This window comes from Thermobia domestica, chromosome 17 (genome assembly GCF_964235325.1).
Source record: "Thermobia domestica chromosome 17, izTheDome1.hap1.1, whole genome shotgun sequence".
NCBI lineage: Eukaryota > Metazoa > Arthropoda > Insecta > Zygentoma > Lepismatidae > Thermobia > Thermobia domestica.
In genome coordinates, this window is record NC_137470.1 from 156,406,929 (window position 1) to 156,421,415 (window position 14,487).

Below are 14,487 nucleotides of genomic sequence, written 5' to 3' on the forward strand. Positions count from 1 at the left end.
ATTTTTTTTACTTGTGTTTGTGAGCTTGTGTGAAGTATGGGAGAATCCGGAAAATTTTGTATTGCACTGTTTGTGATTCGGGTCGTTGAATATGTCAGCTTTCTTCTCTAATTCAGTTTTTGTTTCGCATTGGTACTTTTTTTTTTTTAAAAAAAAACGCTTTTTGTTGCTTTCCGTTTTGTAAATTTCCTTTCATGGACGTATACATCACTTCATTGTTAGGTTAAAAATCCACCGTTGAATAACGAATAACAAGCTACATGGTTTAGTCTAATAAAACCAAATCACAGATCTTCAATACGCAATGCAAATCAACCTTTTTTCGTAAAGTAAGAAGGTAAAAAATTGTTTAGTTTATTTCATAACAAAATACATATTTATTTCCTTTTAGCAAATGATATTTTGATTTGTGAATATTACTGATGTCTCTATAGAGGAAACTTATTTCACAAATATAGGAAAACTAGTTCATACAATGTATTACAACTTTAAAACAACTCTAATATACACGTGGTTTCGCCTGATATGCTACGAAACGTGTAACGCCATCCCCGTGCTTCCGTTAATTCACTTCAAGAAATAAATCTTTGTTTGGACATTTTAGATAAACTTTGGTTATTGCAGGAATTGTTCAAAAATGTTCTGAAGTGTTCTGTCAGAGAAAAACAAACGTCTCAAATGCATTCTAACAATATCTACTAGGAAAGCCCTAAGACTGAAATATACCTGAACTTCTCATGTGTCCAATGAATATACGGGCAGAAGCGACTTATAAATCTCTAAATAACAAAGTCTAAAGCACTCTAACACTGTTTGAAAGTAATTTGTATTCGTACACTCATTAGACACATCTCAAGTTGAGGTACAATTTGAACACTCTTAGAGTTGTTCATATTAACCACTGTTAGGACATTCTAGACACTAGATAATGTATAAAGTGTCCTGACACTGTCTAAAAGTCATTTGTGTGCCCGTATACTCATTGGACACATCTCAAGTTGAGGTATAATTTGAACACTTTTAGAGCTGTTCATATTAACCACTGTCAGGGCATTCTAGACACTAGGTAATGTATAAAGTGTCCTAACACTGTCTAAAAGTCATTTGTGTGCCCGTATACTCATTGGACACATCTCAAGTTGAGGTATAATTTGAACACTCTTAGAGCTGTTCATATTAACTACTGTTAGGTTATTTTAGACACTAGGTAATGTGCCCTAAAACTGTTTAAAAGTAATTTGTTGCCGTATACGCATTGGACATATCTAAAGCTCAGGTACAATAGCAGAATTCTTAGAGCTGTTTATATTAACCACCGTTAGGAGCCATTCTAGACACTAGGAAATGGGTAAAGTGTCCTAACAAGTTCACAAGTCGATTCTGTACTTGTTTGCTCATTGGACACATCGGAAGTGCAGATACATTTTAAACACTCTTACACGTGTTAAAACAATTTCTATCAGAACATGTTAAACAACAAAGAAAATTCATTTATGAAAAATGCACAAATCATGTTCAGACAGTAATTTACTTTCTGTAGTGTTCTTTTGACATCTCTACCATGAAAAGTAATACAATCATCACACTTGTCATATTCTTCATGATCCCTGTATCGGTCCCGATAAATTTTGCAGCTCTAATAAAAATATTTACTTCATTTGAATGTATCATATCTTTTTTCCAAACTTCCGTTTTTAGTGGCAAACTTTTCTAACCATCTCCTTTATGGGTACAGAACTGTAAAATATACAACCACGATTGTACGGTATCCGAAGTTAGATGATTTTATGATATGCATTCCAATGACTGAACATATTTCTTTTGATGAATATCGCCTTACATTTAATTTCATTTGTCAATATACTATTTATTTCTCAACAAATAATCACGGGCCAAAAATTCAAGTAACATAATAAATTGTACACTCGTGTCCAAAATTATTGTTGCATGTGTATAAATATGTTGTTGTAGGAATATGATTTGATAACAATTTCTCCCGGTAGTTCTTATAATGTTGGTGTGTGTATGATAGGCAAAGACATGTATGTGGAAAATTTCATGTCAAAAGAGCAACAAATAGGAACAGTAAGATAGAAAAATAAAACTTTCTTGTACATTTATCAACATTCTAATTTTCGTATTTATAATTCTTTTCCTATTAAATTTACCACAAGATTACCCGATTACACACATAGTATCAGTATTAAAAATACAATACAAAATATTTATCGAATTATATTCTTACAAGAAGACAGCTATAGATATGCGAAGTCATTTTGGACATCACTGTACATAATCCAATTACTCTATTCATGTAGTGTGTAAGGAAATTTGAGTTCCTTTCTCAGTGAAAGCAGACGTAGTTATCATCCTACACCACGTTATAGATCTATATTCCGCGTAACTTCAGATTAAGCAAATAAATACAGGTTACAATCTAGATCCTGCTTACTCTGAGAAAAGAAACGCTTATGGCGTACGTAAAAACATAGATTACATGCGTAAATCTTGTAGTTTTTGGACCTAACGTACAACTCTATGTAGCATCCTGTGGCAAATGTATAACTGAAAACGTATGTTTTATATAGTATAAGTGTCCATCTATATGGACTTCGCTATGAAATAAAGAATTGCATATAGGCGGTCAATATCTCAGATATAGACGGACGTGCTATATAAGATAAATGTATATGTATGTAATATACGGAAAACTCTTAGATGCCAGACATTCACGATGCACTATGTAACATCTAAGCATGAAAAGGGCAGTATTATGTAGCATATGGATAACGTATGGTCCGTACATATTTCCATAGTAAACATGAGGATTCCGTATAATTGTACAAATATACCGCTGTCCGGATAACGGATTTTTCTCAGTGTATCTTGTCCCAGTATGGGCTAAACTACCCAAAGTAATAAAAATTATTAACTATAATCCAACACCGTAATCTTTTGAGATGCAAAACTTGAGCTTAATATGGGACCCGAATTACATGGTTTTGTACCGGAAATCGAAGCTAGGTCTTCCACACTGAATACAGTAACGCTAACCAACTAGGCGAATGAGAACCCTTTTTACTCAAGTTTTAGCATTCATTTCAATACGTAATAAAGCTATTGTCTGAATTACACCTAGGCATAATAGAATGAATACTTTTCCATGAGTGTATTGAAATGCTTTTGATTTTGGAAATGAGCCCGTCTAGGACCATAAGAGTTCTAACCCTTTCGGTCCCAGACTACCAAACTTTTAAAACCATCTTTCAATTGTTTATATGCTGCATCATTTGAAATCATAATTTTCAACTTATTTTTCAGAATTTGAATTTGTTTATTGTTTTACAAGAAAATACTATGTGCACGTTTGTGCACATTGGTTCAGTAACAAGCAATAGCATATCTAAATATTTGTGAACAATTATGATACATTTTATTCCGTTTCTTGCTATACTACACCTTTCTTCTGACATATTATTACATTGTTGTCATACAATGAAACAACAGCTACATTTATATACTCAAAATAGCATGAACGGAATACTATACTATTTTATTTAGTAATGTTTTCTTTACATTTTTCTCCTTTCATGAGAACATAACGTGACATCAAATTGTTTGTTGTGTTTCTGAATATCCATTTTCTTATTTTTGTGGAACAAATAAAAGCAATTTTCATCTCTACTTTTCAAAAACAAACATAAAGTCAATGTTTTCGTTCTTTTCATTCTTAGGAGAGCTAACCACAGAAGATGTTCTAAATTTGCTTTATTGTTCAGATATCGACGATTCAGATAATGATCCAGATCTTATGGATGTTGACTCCAATAGCTCTAGCAGTGAAGATAGCGATGGTGGTGTTGCAAGAGACGAAAATGGTAAAAAATAAATTGTACTCGTTTTCTATTCTAAAGAATTGAATTATCTACACAAAGTTATTCAGCCAATAACAAGTTTGTTTATTTAGAAAATGTCGTCGCACTATAGATAATTGAAGTGGCCACATTTTGAAATGACCCTCCGTCGTTTATTTGGATTGTACATTTTTTTTTCTTGGTTGAACAAAAATTGGACAAAATTTTGAGATAGTTAAAATTCAAATTTGAACGTGTCGCACTACAACTAAATGGACCCGCCTCTGATTGGCCAAATAACCTCGTGTATGTAATTCAGTTCTTTAGAACAGATAACGAGTACAACAATTTATTGCTTGCCATTTTCGTCTGTTGCAACACTGCAATCGCTATCTTCACTGCTAGAGTTACTGGAGTCATTATCAATAAAATTTGGATACTTATCTGGATCGTCGATATCTGAACCCTAAAGCAAATCTAGAACATCTTCTGTGGTTAGCTCTCCTAAGAATAAAAAGAACGAAACCATTGACTATAAGCTTGCAATATTTGTTACAACAATGATTAGCACAAATAGTAGAAATTATTAAAGTTACAAATTCTCCTATACTTTCTAATAATGAAAATGAAATAATGCTATCGTTAAAAATAGATGTTTTACTTCTTTCAATGCGTTTATATCGTGTTTTGTTTCTAACATGTACAATTTTGTAGCAAAACAAACCTAAAAAAGTATACGAAAGAATATAGAGAAACAATTATCTAATATAAAACTAATGTACACAATTGTGGACATTAAAAAATAAGTTATTATTTTTGGTTGTCCAGAGATAAAGCGAAGCTAATAATTGTCAACAGGTCTCTGAGATTTTAATTGTTTAACACAAAAATACCTTGATTGTAGCAATAATATATTTGGGCGAAAATTATACTTGCTTTTTCAACTTACAAAAGTCTGTGTTCCATCAACACCTGCATCTGAAAACAATTGAAAGGCAGTTGCCACTAGCACTCGAGCTTACCGAAAAAAAAAAATCTATGTGGTGTTCAGACGTCCAAGCGTGTGTACGCCAGGAATTAATCGAGCAGATTTAACGAAACGATCAGGAAAAAAATATCAATCTGTGTGCACAAATGTGCACATAGGGACCGAAGGGGCTAAACAAGGAGATAAATATTTTTTGAGTTATTTAGTCTACAGCTGCCATGTACGTTTCAAAGGCCTTAATTTAAAATTGATCAGTTCATCGGTTACCTAGTTATGATCAGGAACAAATTGATCCCTATGGTCAACAAGACACTTTTGCAAACAAATAAGCATGAGCAGTTCTAAATATGGTACATTTGATGGCTTTTTTTGTCCATTCGCATAATATTAGCAATTATAATGTTTGTGTATGTCAAGAATAGCATTTCCTATACACGAAGAGCGTTCAATAAGTTTTTTACAGGTGGTTATAATATTGCTATTGATTGCAACATTATGATTATATTTTAGATGAATATACTTTCATCTTTTGACTACAAAATCATATTATTCAATGTAGCCTTTATCTGTTGTAACGCAACTCGTTTATTGTTCTTTCCATACCTTGAATGTATCTTAGTAAAATTTAGATAGCTGACAGTTTACACTATTGTTTCACACAAGAAATGATGGCCTTGTCACTGTCGAATAGGTTTCCTTGCAAGTGGGCCTTCAAATGACCAAACAGGAAGAAATCCGAAGGAGTCAAGTCCGGACTATAAGGAGGACGAGGGAATCACATTTTCATGATTTTCTGCTGTGTCATCGTGGTTGTGTGATGGTTGGCATTGTCATGATGGAGTTTATCGACTTAACCTTGCAATTCCAGTCTCTTGCTCGCGGTGGATCAGTGGTAGAGCGTTCGCCTCTGGTGCATGGGGTCCCGAGTTCAAACCCTACTCCCGTCAAATAAACTTTGTTGTGGGACAAACACCGTGTGCGTGGGTTTCCTCGGGGTTCTCCAGCTTCCTCCCACTTTCTTCTTTCCATCATTTCATTCATTCCTCATCATCGTCTCTTTCAGCCTAGCCGGCATAAGCGTGAGACGTAAAACTCAAAAAGTTCATTTCATTTTTCCAGTCTCTTGGTCTGGACAGCACATCGTACCTAACAATCAATAACGCTCCATGTTAATTGTGGAGCCATGTTCAAGAAGTCTATGAAAATAATACCGCTATGATCCCAGAAAAAGGAGTCCATAATTTTCTTCCTTGATCTGGAAAGTATAGTTTTTTTTTTAAACCACTGCAACCAACGTCGGATACTGGCATGGTCCAACGTGTAATCAACATAAACTGGAAGCAACTTCCTATGAATTGGTGTGTCTGATTCATTAATGATTTGGAACAAGAATTGCGTTGGGTTGTAATGTCTACTTCAGTGTCCATTGTGGTTTACATGTGAACAATAGGAAACCACAACTACTGTCATTTTGGAGCCAAAGGATCAATGTGTGTTCAAAATTTCATCATCATGTTTGCAACTAAAAAAAAAAAAATATTATACCCATCTGTGCAACACTTGTTGAACGCCTTTTGTATTTCATAAATCCATAAGCAGTTGGTAAAAATTATACATAACTGATTTTTAGTTGATTTGGTTTGATTTTAAATTTAGTGTCCACTTCAGCAGCAAGGCTATATGAGATGTGGACCTACACCTTAGCGTGGGATCCGAAATACATGATCTCCCGTTCGGAATAGAACTCGGATCTCCCAAGCCGTAAGTGCCACAAGGAAGCTTAAAACTGATTTTGGAAACTATAATCACAGTGCAGTTTACAATAATTTATATTCAAGTTCATTTGGGTAGTTCTTGTGTCGTTAGTAATCAGTAAATTGGATCATTTTAAATGATCAAGTACGGTTTTTGGATTGTTTAAGAAATTGGGACAAATAAGTCCTTTGATCGTGAAGAGATTAAATAATAACGCAGAAGCTTTGCTGCAGAATATATTACATGCATTGAGCTTGCAGATTTATTTTCCAATCTAGTGTATGCATTCTAATTTTCAGTGTTGATAAACCTGCGTTCGATTCTCTCTGTATCATATTTTAATCTGACTTTGTGCTTCTTTCATAGTACTGACTACAAATAATAAAGTTAAAAGTTACAGAGAACAAAACATGTTTAATTGACTCAATACCAATTAGCCAAACTAGATTATGAAAAGATTCAGTAATTTTCCTACAATGTAATGAGTATTTTTCATCAGAATTGAGATTAATCACTGTGATGACAGTACCATACTATATCCAATGTGGCTCAATCAAGTTAATAGTTGTACCGTGTTTCTTAGATCTTGAAGTTAAATGGAAGTTATCGATGTTGAATCATTGTTAGTAAATTCATTTTCATCAATATGCATTTCTTTTATAAAATGAACGTTACTTCTATTAACTTGAGGACCATACTTCAGACCTTTTTTAAAGTTTAACGTCTGACAATTACGCTCCTAGCCTAAAATAGACATTGATAATACGATGGATGACAACGTAGGAAGATCAAACCTCTCAGGAAATGAGGTAACCTTGAGAAAAAAAAAACATGCACAACGGCACATGGTGTTCGTTCACCACAAATCCACTACGCGGGAGCTGAAATTAGACCAGCGACCCCACGCATCATAGATGAGCGTTGAATGTTCTATCACTGAGCCAATGCGGCCTATTTGACTGTTGTTCTAGCACTGTAAATTAAAAGTTCAACCTCAGTATTTTGAACCTGTCCTTTCTTTCTTTTTTTATTTTTCTCTTTTTCTTGTTAGTTCTAAAAGAATATTTCTTTCTGACATGCAGAGTGGCCCGTAATTATGTATATGATGTTTGACTGACTGTAATATTTGTAATTTTGGACAAAAATTTAGATATTGGAACACTGTGTAGCCTGAGAGTGTCGATAATCGTTACTAAGCTTAGAACTGGACATGCCATGCCAGTGCGAGAGTGGCTGAACGAAACATTCCCGAACACCTGGATCAGTCTACGCGGGTCTGTGGAGTGGCCAGCTCGATCTCCCGATTTAGCACCACCTGACTTTTTTCTTATGGGGTGTTTTAAAGGACAAAATTTACCAACATCACATATGCAGTCTGGGCGAACTACGGGAAACTACCACCGAGAAAGTTCCACAGGATGCCAGTACGGGTCTGTCAAGCTACTTGTAACAACGTTGCTTTTCGTCCCCAGGTATGCATCAATTTCGATGGTGCGTTGGTGGATCATGCCATGGAGAACAGATTAAAATTCTTATAACGAATGTTATGAGAGTAATTTGTTTATGTTCAATTTTGTGTTCAAGTTATGTTGCTAGATTTTTTTTTACCACAGTCTTTGAAACAGTATACAGGGTGGCCCATTTTCACCTTTCCACGGAAATATCTCAAAACGGTTGAACATAAATGGACTGAACAAAAACTAAAATAGGAAATACTATGGGGTAAATCGAATTGTGATGTCGCAGTGCCCCCCAGAGTTGCTCTTCAAGGGAGCCCGGAATCCAACTTTAAAATTTTAAATGGAAACATGGAACGAGTGACACCTTGTTCGATAGATCTCTGAAAACTAAAAAGCAATGTGGCAAAAGATTTTTCATATCGGTCATCGTATTCAAAATGACCGCCAAGATATGTTACCTGTATCAGATAAACTGTCCAGTAGCACTAATATAAAACGGTTGAACATAAATGAACCAAACAAAAACTCAAATAGGATATCTATAGGGGCACATCGAATGGTGTTGTCGCAGTGCCCTCCAGGGCCGTCCTTCCTTCCTTCCCCAATCCTTCGGTCGATGGAGGAAGAGCTGCACCAAAACTACACGAAATAGTTACGCTGCATTCAAAACAACTCCTAATTCTGTCAAAGGTCTCGTTGATCGAACTGACACATACCGTCGAGGAGAGATCAATGGGAATATTCTAATTCTGATGAAGAATAAAGTGGAAGTGACAGTTTGGCAGGGTGCTTACTGGTAATTGTAAAAACTGACTGCGTCAATATTATCAATTTATATCCGTTTGATTTCCACTATAAGAACTGCTTTAATTTCGTACAAACAAAATTATACCTTGTAACTTTGGTCTTGGTGAGGCTTATAAAAAGTTATGTTCAAACTTTTATAAGAACAAGGAAGTAAGTTCCGTTTCACGGTGTGAAACTACGGTAAACTTCCTATGTTGTTTCTATGGGAATTCAATACTCAAAAACTTGAAGTAATACATTTACAATTACTGGTTGCAATAGCTTAATAAGATCAAAGATAGAACTTGTTTCTCGGAAGCTGAATCCATGTCAGGAAGCCATTACTTGCCATTCCTTACTCTTTCCGTTCTATGGTGATAAAGGTTGTAACATGAAACGATTAATTTGAACCACTTCCGGATTAAAACTATGGTTAAGGAAAGAAATAGAATCTACTGCTGGAAATCTGAATTCGCTGCAAGATAACCGCATCTCGATATCTCTTATCCTTTTTCTATACATATATTAGTATTAATACTGGAATCAACAGTAAACTTCAACCATTTCCGATTTTTCTAGAGCGTTGATAATTGTGATGATATTTTCTCCTGAGACTCTAAATCATTGCAGAAGACCGCTTGTCGCTATTACCATTCCTGTCTTATAGCAATAAGGGTTGAAACCGAAAATTGCTAATTTTAAGCACTTCCGGATTCAATATAGGCTCAAATAAAAAGATGGAACCAACTCATGGGGCACTGAATCGATTACAGAGAACTGTATCTCGAAAAATGTTGCAATTTTGTTCTGTGAAAATCAACATTGAAATCGGAAGTAATAGCAAATTTTAACTATTTCCATTTTTGGTACAGTGTTCAGGATAATGATGGAATGTTACCTGCAGACGCCAAATTGTTTGTGAAAAACCGCTTTTCACTATGCTATGCTTTTCGTTCTCTAGCGATTAACTTTGAAACTGAGAATGGCTAATTAGAACTCCTTCCGGTTTGAACAGAGATACAATAGTAGATAGAACCTACTCTTAGAACCCTGAATCGATTGCAAGAATTCGCATCTCCATATATCTTACCATTTTTGTTCTGATATTTGTCGACAGAGGAACGATCGTTTTATAGACTTCCGACACTTGTGCATAGCATTGTTAGGAAGTAGCATAATATGGCAAATAGTTCTATGTATTAAGTGTGTAGTTAGAACTGATTGCCAATGTGATTGATGAGTATTACTGAAAATATAGAACGGTTCGTTTATCAAACTAATTGTTGAGCCCATTAAAATACATCAATGTATCCTTTATGTACTTATCTTTAATAAATGTAAATGGAGAAGTGTACACATACCTTTTACACAACTTACTAATATGTCTGCATAGCTCACTCCACAATAATTATTTATTTTTTGGTTGTCCTGACAACGACATTCCAAAATCCTATTATTTAAAAACATTTGAATATCTTTTTATAGACATTATATCTGACTTATTTCTTTCTCTTTCTCTTTTTCTAATAGTATAATCAGCCTAGTACATATTTAAAACACCTTACGGCCCAAAACTACAAGTCAATAATCGTTACAAGCAAAAAAAAAAAATACAACATAAAGTTGTAAATATATTGATTAAATTACTTTTGTACCAAATTGAACTAAATCAATATTTTCTGTGCGCACATATGAAGCTCAATAGCTAGATCGCAAACAATGAATCGCGAGCTACTAGTAGCTCGCGGGTACATTTTCGGTAGATCGCGTTAACGCTCCGGTTGGCTAACCTTGATACTTCCACTGAGCTGACGCTAACGACAGGGGGCGCTGACGACAACTGCTTGTTTCCCCTGAGCAATTGCCATTGTCAGCCTCATCTCACAGGTGATTTTATACGCGCGGGGTTTTGCACGTTATGTTTTTCGTGTGTATATTAGACATTTGCTATGTTTTTCGTGTGTATATTAGACATTTGCTATGTTTTTCGTGTGTATATTAGACATTTGCTATGTTTTTCGTGTGTATATTAGACATTAGCTATGTTTTTCGTGTGTATATTAGACATTTGCTATGTTTTCTATGTATATTAGACATTTGCTAACTTGGATAATTTGATTTCATATTTACTAGAAATGTAAGCTTATAGGCAATAAATAAATGCAAGATTTATAAAGAAAATTTGGTATTTGTTTTAGTTGTAGCTCACAGTAGGATTTAAAAATGATTATGTATCTCAGAAGCTTCATACGTTTGAAGACCACTGGGTTAGAGGGTCAGTTTATGGTGGGAGTATATAATTTTTCAATGTTGATCCTTGAGAAAATACGAGTAGCTCGTATAAATAGCTATTTGGCGTAAGAAATAGCAAATTCTCGATTAGAACGCCCGAAATATTAGTGTTCGCAACTGCTGCTGTAACCTCTCATCACTTGCTTTAACATGCACCATTCTTTGTGAGATATGTGCCTTGGTCGTCAGTTTAAGTTTAATTGTTACGACATACTTACACTGAATCTTACGGATGTTGATTATAATCAGCTAATATTTAGTAGATTTTACTTCTTGTGATGCAGCAACGAACGGTGAATTCAAGAAATATCACTAAAGCATTATTGACAAAATGAAAGATGCGTATTGTCTGCATAATGGAGTTTATTAGCTTAACTCGATTCATTAGCATTTTCAGAGTGTTGTTTTGGATTCCTCCATTTCTCAAGCAAAAGCCTTCTGCTGAAACGTAATAATATGGAACTAGCAGAAGAACCACAAAATTTCCATTTCCTCCTAGTGATAATGATGTCGAATTAATTCTGTTTCATGATGTGAGGATTGAGGTAAATGTATATTTCCTTCATCTCTTATGAGCGCCTTGAAACATAAGAACAGCAACTTTTCTTGCATCTGTAGGCAATTCAATTTGTGCTAATTTCAGTTTGAACTATTTTTCATGACTGGGGTGGGTTCTTATTCTCAATTTGTCTACACGCCAGATGCTTGCGTCTTAGACTGACAACTTTAACCTCAAGATCTTACTTACAGAACAATAACAATAAATGTTATTATTTTCCTAAAATAGAATATTCAAAAACTTATTTATCTTTTTCGAATGCCCACATTATCTACTACCTGATATACAACTTTAAAAAATGTACTGAAAGCTGAAATTTACAAAGCTATATACATAAATTAGTAGGATTAGTGGTCTCAAGCGGTTTCTGGAAGAGGTAAGATTACAAGATTTATTTTGCCATGTAGAATAATTCATGACGAGTCAGAAATTCAAAATGGATCACCGTTGACTTCTGACAATATTTGTGTCGGCCAAAACATTTATGGCGTAAGTGGCTTGCCTATCTTGCAGGTGAAAGTACAGCGTCCCTGCTTTGGTTTTCCTCATTTTATTCCAAGTTTCTCCGAAGGTACGAAACAATGGTCAAAATATATTACAGGTGGGTTGGTACTGCTTCTATGGTGGGAAATAGAAGTTGATCACTCAAACATAAATAAAAAAGATTTGAATTTAAACATTTTCGACACACTTTTCGTAGAAATTTGAAGGGAGAAATATGTTTCTTGTTTTCTGTAAGATCCCTTGACCAAAGTATATTCATATGGTGTAACTCAATTCGTTTCAGAGATATGAACAATTTTTTATTTCCGAATTTTCAACAATAACTTCGAAATTCGGAGGAATTTGAAGTTGATTTTCTGGCCAAAGTTATATTTGGTTATGAAGTACACAGTCACAGCAAGTTATATAAAAGTCACAGCAATCCGTGTGAGGGCACTTTTCAACCATTTATCCGGCTATACTCGTTTGTCAGATAAGGTGTGAAATTAGAACAATCTTTACAAATTATTTTTAGAAGTAAAATCTAAGACGATGTGCGAAATTTAGACTTATAATTTATTACTTGTGAACTAGTAGTTGACATGTAACTTTCAAACTATTAGCACCTGAATGTGGGGAAAACAACAAACAATGTTTGCTACTTCGTTTTAAAAATGTTACTTCGATAATCGCGCTAATATTGAATGAAATAACTTACAAACTACAAAATTGTATTGTACTTTATCTTTGTAAACAAAAATGAAAGTGACTATGTTTGTAACTTAACTCTTGAACCACCCAACCGGTCTCGACCAAATTTTCAACATAGATGAGGTTCGCAGTTGGGATTTTTTTGTAGTTTTACTTTGACGGTGCAACTTATGAGAGGAGGAGGGGGATATATATAACCATGATAGAAAATGACCGATATTACATCGAATCCATAGTTTTCTGAGTCGATAAGATGAACAGTGACACTTCCGATGCACTTCAAATCCAAATTCAGCCTCGCAAGTTCGAAGAAAGGAATGTGGAAGATATGTGTATTTAAAATGATGGAAAATCACCGATATTAGTGCCGAATCCATAGTTTTCGAGGTCGCTAAGATGAACAGTGACACTACCGATGCCGTTCAAATCCACGTTGAGCCCACAATAGTAATATTTAATTTTTAAGACAGAAAGTATCGTCTATCAATGAGCGCTTCAGTAATAGTAAAAAGTGAATGACTAAGGGATCTTGTTACTATTTTTCTTATTTTAACCCCGCGAAGCGGGTAATTAACAAAATAAATTAGTTACAAAATAATTATGAAAGAAATTGATAATAGTAAAAGTCAAAGAAACTAGGTCACTATAAAAGGAAAAGAAATGTGCATTTTATATGTTCAAACTCAGATTACTCTCATGATGATATGATGCCATAAATGGCTAGATACATACAGTGTTCTGTTTGCGAATAACATGAAAAGTGAATTCAAGTTAACGCTTTAATTTGTAAACTATTTTCGGAAAGTTTTAAGGTAGATACGAGTAAGTAAAATGGTGAAGTATAGGGCTGTGAAAGGAAGAAGAACTTGCTTAAGAAGAGCTTTAAAATGTGTCATCTCTGTCGTGAATATTTGGTAAATACTTACGAATAATTCAGTTCAATTATCTCCGAAGCAAGGTGCAAGTGAGACTCATCATCCATTGAGGAACGAACTTCAAAGAGCGTGGAAGAAAACCGCTCCGGAGGAAAGTAGTGTGTTCTAAGGGGACAGAAACACACACACACACACACACACATACACACTATGTATCTCTCTCTCTCTCTCTCTCTCTCTCTCTCTCTCTCTCTTCTTCTCAGAGGAAAGATGGCTGCATACTCAGTTGCATTTGCAATTCAGATGAAACAAATTAGTGTGTTGACACAGCAAAGTCTGTCTCTGTTCGGTGACGAGAGAGAAAATTCGTACACTGAAATCCAGAGAAGGTAAGCTTTCAAAGGAATTTCTATATGTATGTGAGAAGTGCTGCATAAGACAGCTGTGGGAACCACTTAATATACGACGGAAACATAACCAACGAGAAGCAAAAACATACATTTTATCCAACACAACGTTTTCCCAATATTGATTTTAAGATAAGTGTCAACTTCGCTTTGTTGCACACTTCTAGAAAGTATTTATCTTATTTTGTATTAAACATATCAAACCTTTTGGTTTGGGCAAAGGTAAATTTGTAGTGGAACTCTCTAAAGCCAAACTGAAAATCATTCAAAATAAGTTAGAGTGATAGTAATCACTACATTGAATCGGAGACAGTTCA